Source organism: Mustela nivalis (genome assembly GCF_964662115.1).
Source record: "Mustela nivalis genome assembly, chromosome: 6".
In the NCBI taxonomy this organism is placed as follows: domain Eukaryota; kingdom Metazoa; phylum Chordata; class Mammalia; order Carnivora; family Mustelidae; genus Mustela; species Mustela nivalis.
Window position 1 is genome coordinate 100549499 of NC_139025.1, and position 9839 is coordinate 100559337.

The window sequence follows — 9839 nt, forward strand, 5'->3', positions numbered from 1 at the left end:
ACTCCACCCCACCTTGGGAATACTTTCTGATCACTCTTCATTTCCATTCAGTTCTATGTGGATGGAGGTGAATAACATTTTACTACCTTCATTCATAGCACTAATGTCCTCTTATGGAGAGAAGTTTTCTCTTTGAGAAATCCTGTACCTTTTCCCTCCAGGTTTTTATTTAAATTCCAGGTAGTTAACATACAGTGTAATATTAGTTTCAGGTGTAGAATTTAGTGATTCATCACTTATATACAATACCCGGTATTCATCAAAAGTGCACTCTTTAATTCCCATCACCTATTTATTTATTTATTTATTTATTTATTTATAAATTTTACATTGCCGCAGTTTCTTTTTTTTTTTAAAGATTTTATTTATTTATTTGAGAGAGAGACAGTGAGAGAGAGCATGAGAGGCGAGAAGGTCAGAGGGAGAAGCAGACTCCCCATGGAGCTGGGAGCCCGATGTGGGACTTGATCCCAGGACTCCGGGACCGTGACCTGAGCCGAAGGCAGTTGCTTAACCAACTGAGCCACCCAGGCGCCCCCCATCACCTATTTAAACCCACTTACCTCCCCTCTGGTCACCATCAGTTTGTTCTTCACAGTTAATAGTCTGTTTCTTGGTTTGCCTCTCTTCCCGGCACCCCCCCCCATGTTTGTTTGTTTTGTTTCTTAAATTCCACATATGAGTGAAATCATACGGTATTTTCCTCTGACTGACTTACTTCACATAGCATAATTCTCTCTAGCTCTATCCATGTCATTGCAAATGGCAAGATTTCACTATTTATTTATTTATTTATTTACAGACAGAGATCATAAGTAGGCAGTGAGACAGGCAGAGAGAGAGGGGGAAGCAGCCCCCCCCCCACCCACTGAGCAGAAAGCCCGATATGGGGCTCCATCCCAGGACCCTGAGATCTTGACCTGAGCTGGAGGCAGAGGCTTTAACCCACTGAGCCACCCAGGCCCAAGATTTCACTCTTTTTAATGGCTAAGTAACATTCGATTGTTTTCCAGAGTGGCTGCCACTTTGCATTCCTACCAACAGTGGGCGATGGCTCCCCTTACTCTGCATCCTCGCCAACAACTGTTGTTTCTGTGTTAATTTTAGCCATTCTTTTTTTTTTTTTAAGATTTTATTTATTTATTTGACAGAGAGAAATCACAAGTAAACAGAGAGGGAGGCAGAGAGAGAGAGAGAAGCAGGCTCCCTGCTGAGCAGAGAGCCTGATGCAGGACTCCATCCCAGGACCCTGAGAACATGACCTGAGCCGAAGGCAGCAGCCCAACCCACTGAGCCACCCAGGCACCCAATTTTAGCCATTCTGACTGGTGTGAGGCCGTATCTCATTGTAGTTTGATTTGCATTTCCCTGATAGTGAGTAATGTTGAGTATTTTTCCATGTGACAGCTGGCCATCTGTATGTCTTCCTTGGAAAAATGTCAGTTCATATCTTCTGTCCATTGTTTGGGTGGATTATTTGTTAACATCATTTTGGGTGTTTTGAGTTTGAGTTTTCTGAGTTCTTTACATATTTTGGATCACTAACCCTTTATCAGATATGTCATTTGTAAATATCTTCTTGCATTCCATAGGTCGCCTTTTAGTTTTGTTGACTGTTTCCTTCTCTGTGCAGAAAATTTTATTTGGATGAAGTCCCATGCGTTTATTTTTGCTTTTATTTCCCTTGCCTCAGGAGACGTATCTAGTGAGAAATTGCTTGGCCGATGTCAAAGAGGTTGCTGCCTGTGTTCTCCTCTAGGGTTTTAATGGTTTCCTGTCTCACATTTTGATCTTTAATCAATTTTGAATTTATTTTTGTGTATAGAATAAGAAAGTGGTCCAGTTTCATTCTTTTGCATGTTGCTGTCTAGTGGGAAATTCTATATTTTAATAAGTGCTTGAACTTGTAAGCACTCATGTATACTGCCTCCCAGTCCTATCCTGAAGGTGTCATTTGGTCTCAAACTTAAGAAGACAGAACACAGATATCACCTACAACAGAGGAGATGGGAAGGAAAGAGGAAATTCAGAAAGGTGGCATCAAGATAAGGATTTTGCTAGATTTAATGTAACCCTCTCTCCAGGAACCCTACAAGAATGTCTACACCCACTAAATGAGTGACTTTTATTGTTGGAACTGGAGAAAGGGCCTAAGTTGAAATGGTTCAGAACAGAAATAATACATGAGATTCAGGCACTAGGAAGCCCAGATAATCCTGAGGACCTAGGGGTCACTGTGTATTTACAAAAATCTTGGGAGGGCCTTCAACTTCCACAGGCAGTGGAAGTGATCTGAATCAGTTGTACTTAACCTTTGAGGAGTAAGAAGACCCAGGAGTAGAGAGACTCTGGGCTTCTGCATGACAAACAGTCTTCAAAATTACAAATTTAGACACATCAACCTTTGACCACAATGGGCTGACTTGCTCAAGAGCTCTCCCGGAAATAAACTGAGGAACCATCAAAACTCAGCTTCCTTTAAGCCTCTGTCTTCATTCAGTCTCCTCCCGTTATTATTCCATTCAGTGCAGAGTCCAAGTTCTACCACCTCCTGCAAATACTTCAAGTCCCCTGTCCTTTTCTCTTCCCACTGTACTTATTCGGGTAACTACCATCATGGAGTGACCCAGTCATCCTCTCCAATCCTTAACTTCCTATCACAAACCTAATAACACATCTACGTCAAAGCTTTTCTCTTTTTTTTTTTTTTTAAGATTTTATTTATTTATTTGACAGACAGAGGTCACAAGTAAGCAGAGAGGCAGGCAGGGGTGTGGCGGGGAAGCAGGCTACCTGCTCAGCAGAGAGCCCGATGTGGGGCTCAATCCCAGTACCCTGAGATCGTGACCCAAGCTGAAGGCAGAGACTTTAACCCACTGAGCCACCCAGGCACCCTATGTTGAAGCTTTTCATCCTTCATATTAGAATGGAAAGACATGCTGTATCCTCCCATCAAAAGCTATCTCTTCCCTCTGTGATCTGGATCCCATTCCACCTGTCTTTTCAAGGTCTTTGCTCCTTTGATTTATATACATTTATATACATATAAATCAATATGCATATAATAATACATATGTAACAAAACATATCGTATGTGAGAGGTGCCTGGCTGGCTCAGTCCTTAAGCATCTGCCTTCAGCTCAAGTCATGATCCCAGGGTCCTGGAATCGAGTGCCATATCAGGCTCCCTGCTCAGCTGGAAGCTTCTCCCTCTCCAGCTCTCCGTGTTTGTATTCCCTCTCTCACTATCTGTCATAAATAAATAAAATCTTAAAAAAAAAAAAAAGAATGCATAGGTGAGACACATATATAAGAACATTCAATGGCAGCACTATTCATAGTTGCAGAACGCTCAAACCATTTCAAATGTTTATTGACAAGAAAATAAATAAATTATGGCACATCCAATAATAGAGTAATATACAGCAGTGAAAAATTTCTAAACTACAACTGTATGAAACATGGAAACATCACAGAACAAAATATAGAGTGAGAAAAGCCTAAGCAGATTACATACATCTTGTTCAGCTGTATAAAGCTTAAAAAGAAGCAATATTAAACAACATATTGCTTACATTTTTAGGTCTATACATACATACTAAAAATAGCTTTTAGAGGAATTATAGGGGCGTCTGGGTGGCTCAGTGGGTTAAAGCCTTTGCCTTTGGCTCAGGTCATGATCCTAGGATCCCAGAGAGCCCCGCATCGGGCTCTGCTCAGCAGGGAGCCGGCTTCCTGCCTCTCTCTGCCTGCCTCTCTGCCTACTTGTGCTCTCTGTCAAATAATTAAATAAATAAATCTTAAAAAAAAAAAAAGGAATTATAAATGTAAAATTCAGGGTAGTGGTGATCTCCGTGGGATGGACAGGAGATTCAGGGGAATGGGAGAAGGGATAGACATATAGCTAGGAATAGTTCTTAGGTTGGATGGTATGCTGACAGGTGTGTGTATTCCATTATTATGCATTTTAACACACATGAATATTACATATATTATTTTAGAGGTATCAAAAATTATATACCAATAATATTTAAAATCTTTAGGGGCTATGAAAAAAAGGAATCTGTAATAAGACTCCTCTGTTCAAAATAACTATCCTATTCTTGTTTTTCATTCTTCCTAACAACACAATCTGAGTCAAGTTGATCAGTTTCTTTATGGAAGCTTAATAATGTTTTAAAAATGATTTTATTCATTTATTTGACAGACGACGAGAGAGGGACACAGTAGGGGGAGTGGGAGAGGGCAAAGCAGGCTCCCCACTGAGTAGGGAGCCAGACACAGGGCCAGATCCCAGGACCCTGGAATCGGCAGATGCCTAACTTCTGAGTCACCCAGGCGTCCCTCCTTTTTTTTTTTTTTTTTTAAAGATTTAATTAATTTATTTGACAGAGAGAAATCACAAGTAGGCAGAGAGAGAGAGGAGGAAGCAGACTCCTCGCCGAGCAGAGAGCCTGATGTGGGACTCGATCCCAGGACCCTGAGATCATGACCCGAGCCGAAGGCAGCGGCTTAACCCACTGAGCCACCCAGGCACCCCTTTTTTTTTTTTTTTAAAGTAGACTCCATGCCCAGCATGGGGCTTGAACTCAAGACTGTGAGATCAAGAGCCACATGCTCTACAGACTGAGCCAGGCAGGTGCCCCTAGCTTGATAATCATTTTTTATGCTTCTACTACTTTCCTTATCTTAGGGCAACTTCCCATACATATATCCAAATCCGAGTTGATTCCAAGATTCTGTTCAAGTTCTAGATCTTTCCAGGAGTCTTTCCTGACTACTCCAGCTCTTGTTCATCTTTCTTCTAGCACTTATCAACTTTTGGGTTCCAAGTAAATCAGCCTTTACTTGTATACTGTTGATGAGGGAGCACGAGGCTGGCTGAGGACAAAGCAAAGCTGGCGCCTTGTATCCCCTCCTCCATCCGCTCCCCCTCAGTCCTATGTGTAGCAACCCTCAGGCAGCCCTGACTGCGATGAACAATAAGCAAATAGTCAACTTGCAGAGCTCACAATCCTGCTAGACAAGAATTCTTTCTTGGTCATCGGCTCCGGACCTCAGCCCACAGAACCTCACCTAGGTTCTAGAACTTCATCACTGTCTTCTACCTTTCTTTTTCTTTTATCATTTATAGTCAGTCAATGTGTGTTAGCCGGGGTTCTTCATTACAAACAACAGAATCCAGTATCATCTTTTTACTAGTTTAAATAGAAAATAAATGTGTTAAAGGATACAGATGGCTCCTAGAATCTGGGCAGAAAATATGGCTTGGGAGCTATACAGTACTAATGCCAAAATTGTGTTGTTCTGCTGCTCCACTGGAGACCCCAGAAGCTTGGGGGTAGTAAGTCCATGATTGGGTACAAGTGCCTCTACCTACTTAGCAAAAGTGGACTTCTACTCTCACCACTGATGCTAGATGCTGAACGTGGCCACTAGCACCTCTAGCCCTGCTGTCCCTTGAAGGTGGTAATTGTTATTGTGTGTGTGGCAGGGGTGGTCAGAATATATTGCAAGCAATACCTCTGTCTTCACTTTACCCTCTTCTGACCTGAAATCTCACTCATTTGTGGAAAACAGGGCAACCAGTGTTGGTAACGAACCATGAAGTAAGGAACCTAGAAGTAAGGAACCTTGCAGAGGTAAATGTTCAACTTTTACCTCAACAATAAACTCATAAAAAGATGGGAGTCCCCAAACATAGCATATTCAAAGTTTATCTTATATTAACTCTTTTGATTTATAACCTAAAACACAGAGCATTAAAGAGGTACCTTTTTTATTACTATTCAGTGTCCTCCATTAAAAAAGTACCCTGGGGGTCGGGGCACCTGGGTGGCTCAGTGGTTTAGGCCTCTGCCTTCGGCTCGGGTCATGATCTCAGGGTCCTGGGATCAAGCCCCACATTGGGCTCTCTGCTCAGCGGGGAGCCTGCTTCCCCCCCTCTCTCTGCCTGCCTTTCTGCCTACTTGTGATCTCTATCAAATAAATAAATAAAAATCTTAAAAAAAAAAAAAGTACCCTGGGGGTCAAATAATCCACACCTTTTGTATTACAGAAGAGCAAACAGGCTCAGAGCAATAAAGTGATTTGATCATGTCAGACTTTTAAGTTCTTAGTAGAGCTGATAATGTGGCTTAAAAATGTATTCTAGGTGGGGCGCCTGGGTGGCTCAGTGAGTTAAAGGCTCTGCTTTCGGCTCAGGTTATGATCTCAGGGTCCTGGGATCGAGCCCCGCATCAGGCTTTCTGCTCGGCGGGGGACCTGCTTCCCCCACCCTCTCTGCCTACTTGTGATCTCTCAAATAAAATCTTAAAAAAAAAAATGTATTCTAGGAAAGATTCCAAAATGCATAGCACAATGCACAGTGATTTAAGTCTTCTTATACTGAGAATTGTTTGTGTGCATTATTGTGAAAGTACTAGCTATTCATGTTCTTAAATATTCTTGGAACTATCCCAAAATTGTACGTATTAGTCTTATCATTTCTATTTTGTTATTTGAGGCAATGTGCTATGTCCCCCAACATCTTTTTACCCCTTCCACAGTAACACAAACCCTAAATTTTTTCTGGGCCATGACCACTAACAATAAAGATTATGTTCTCAGTCTCCTTTGCAGCTGTGTGTGGCCATGTGATTACGTTCCGCATAATGAGATGTAAACGGAATTGTATGCAACTTCTGGGAAATGTTCTTAAAATGTACTGTTTTGTTCCTCTTTCCTACTGAGTGGAATGCAGCTGGAGTGCTAGAAGCCATCTTGGACAATAAGGTGAACTTGAGAATGAGATGCTTATGTGGTAAAGGAAGAAGACAGGAGTCTGGATTCCTAACACCATGAAATCCCTTTCCAACTCATTACCTCCAGATTTCTTTTCTTTTCCTTTTTTTTTTTTTTTTAAGATTTTATTTATTTATTTGTTAGAGAGAGAGACAGCACAAGCAGGGGAAGAGGCAGGCAGAGGGAGAAGCAGGCTTCACACTGAGCAGGAAGCCCGCTGTTGGGACTCAATTCCAGGACCCTGGGATCATGACCAGAGCCAAAGGTAGATGCTTAACCGACTGAGTCACCCAGCCATCCCCCTCCAGATTTCTTATACATGAGAAACAAATAAGCTTTCTATTTTGCTTATTGCTATTTCAGTTTATTATAGTTTCTGTGTGTTGGGTTTTTTTTTCTGTTATTTCTGGCTGAATCAGATCTGATTTTATTATTCCTGGCCTTGGCCACCTTAATTGCTAATGCTGATGTAGCCCTGGTTAGGTGATACGATCTCAACTTGGGCATGTCATGTACAAGCCAGGGACAAATAGATGCCATAGTCTTGAGATGTAGTCCCCAGATACACAGCAGACCACTACCACCAGCCAGCCCAGCACTCACCTAAGTGTTAAATCCAAATAACACCAACCAGTCAATAAGAATCTGAGGTTTCCCTTTTTTAATGTGAGATGGAAATAGTTCATAGTCTTTTGGTTGTAAAAGATGTACTCCATTCCTCTTTTTTCAAAACTCATCTCTGGACTGGGTGGGTTCTCTGCTTGCCAGAGAAACTTTTACACTCCATACTCAACCTTTGCTCTTTAACAGTCTGATTTTTTTCCTTTAATACTACTCACTTTTAAAAACATTAAACTCCTGGGGTGCCTGGCTGGCTCAGTCAGTAGAGTATGTGACTCTTGATCTCAGGGTTTTTAGTTCGAGCCCAACGTTGGGTGCAGAGATTAAAATAAAATCTTTAAAACAAACAAAAGACCATTAAGCTATTTTTAAAATGTGCTAATGATATGGTCCATGGGAAATATATCTTTATACCTCTGGCAAAATTGCTACAGAAAATATACTTCTAGTATTCCTCACATATGAACAAAAGAGACAATTAGTCTTTGACAATAATATGTGAAGTCAATGGTAGTTATATTCACATGGGCCCACAAATGACTTGCTAAAGTATTTACATTTTCTCAAAGGGTCAAATATTCTAAAAATTATATGGATAATAAAGGGTAACACTAAGTACTATAATTTCATCCTCCTCATAATCCTATTTAGTAGGTTCTGTTAGTAATACTGAGAAAACGGAAGCAGAGTCCAAGGTCACTAAGTAGTAAATAATGGAACTGAGGTTCAAACCCTCAGAGCTTCTGCTCTGGGCTTTTTGATGTGGGGGTGGGTGAGGAGATAGATATAAATTTTCAATTTCTTTAAGTGCTTTTACATTTACTTTATTTGTGTGAAATATAGACTGTTATCTGGATAATTAGAAGAATGCCTTTTGCTTCAGTTATTCAGACTTTTGAAGTTGACAGTCCCTTTTCAAATTAATGTTAATTTTCTTTCTTTTTTTAAAAGATTTTATTTTTAAGTAATCTTTACACCCAACATGGGGCTCAAACTTACAACCCTGGAGATTAAGAGTCATATTCTCTACTGACTGGGCCAGCCAGGCGCCCCAGTGTTCACTTTTTTAATTGCTTAATATTAACACATATTATCTTGCATGTATAGATATAAGTAAATGCATTTTATACATATTTTATGTAAATAAATGTATAGAAATAAAATCATAAAATTAAGGAAAATGTGGTATATGTACACATTTGCATACATAATTTTAGACAATATAGCTTGCAATTTATTTTATCTTATCCTTCTCACATATATGATTTATTCTTTTAGAATTTTACTAAAATACTTCAAGTTATAGAAAAGTAGAATAATGTTGCAAAACACTACTCATCGTGGTTTGTCAAATCTTGATGCTGTATTTGCTGCAGATAACTGTTTTTGTTTTTTGAATAGCTAATGTATTTATATGTTCAAAAAAGGTACAGGGCACCTGGGTGGCTCAGTGGGTTAAGCCTCTGCCTTCGGCTTGGGTCATGATCTTGGGGTTCTGGGATCCAGTCCCGCGTTGGGGTCTTTGCTCATTGGAGAGCCTGCTTCCCCCTCTCTCTCTGCCTGCCTCTCTGACTACTTGTGATTTCTCTGTGTGTCAAATGAATAAATAAAATCTTAAAAAAAAAAAAAAAAAGAGGTACAGGGGCTCCTGGCTGGTTCAGTAGGTAGAGTGATTCTTGATCTCAGGGTCATGAGTTCAGACCCCATTTTGGGCTAAAGCTTAATTAAAAAAAAAAGGTACAGAGTTAAGTCCCCAACCCACCTCACGCCATATGCCCAGTTCCCATCCCCACAGGTATTAGTTATATATTTATTTTCCTCACTTGTGTGTATGTGCGGGAATATAAGTAAATACGAATGTATTTGGACTCACTTTTTTAAAGTAAACTCTACCAAGTGGGGTTTGAACTTAACTACCCTGAGATGAAGAGTCGCACGCCCTATGAATTGGGCCAGTCAGGGCCCCCTTAACTCACTTAAAAAAAATAATAACAATAAAAATTAAAATTAAACGCAATTTTTTACATTTTTTGTAAAATTTTTTACATTTTGTGTCATAACTCCTTTTTTTCCATTTTAAGTTAACATATAATGGGTTATTTAACTCTTTACCACCTCTTTTCTCAGCTCATTATTCAATAAACAATAAAACTCAGTGTTCAAGGAATTGTTATTAACTCTGAAGAATCGGTAGTTTCTTACCAAATTCTTTCGGCTCTATTCTCTCTGCTCCATCCACAAGCCAGTTTTCTAGAAAACAAACCTCTCCCCAAACTCTCAACTGCCTAGAGAGTTACAAATAATGAGCTTCAAGTAAGTAAAGTCCACCTCCTCTAAAGAATTCCGCAAGGCGGAAGCTGCGGGCGCGGTGCGGAGGGAAGGCGGGACCCCGGAAAGGCAGGACCCCGGAAAGGCAGGAACGAACGCAGGCGGGC

The 9839-nt window shown here is 40.5% G+C and overlaps 1 long non-coding RNA gene across 1 annotated transcript; it reads right to left on the reverse strand.

Annotated features, from left to right (window-relative positions):
• Positions 1–7168: 7168 nt before the first annotated feature.
• LOC309867916 lies at positions 7169–9800 on the reverse strand. The gene is made up of 2 exons (XR_014313400.1): positions 9607–9800; positions 7169–7540 (listed from the first exon to the last, which is right to left on the reverse strand). It is a non-coding gene; the product is annotated as an uncharacterized lncRNA (long non-coding RNA).
• Positions 9801–9839: the final 39 nt, after the last annotated feature.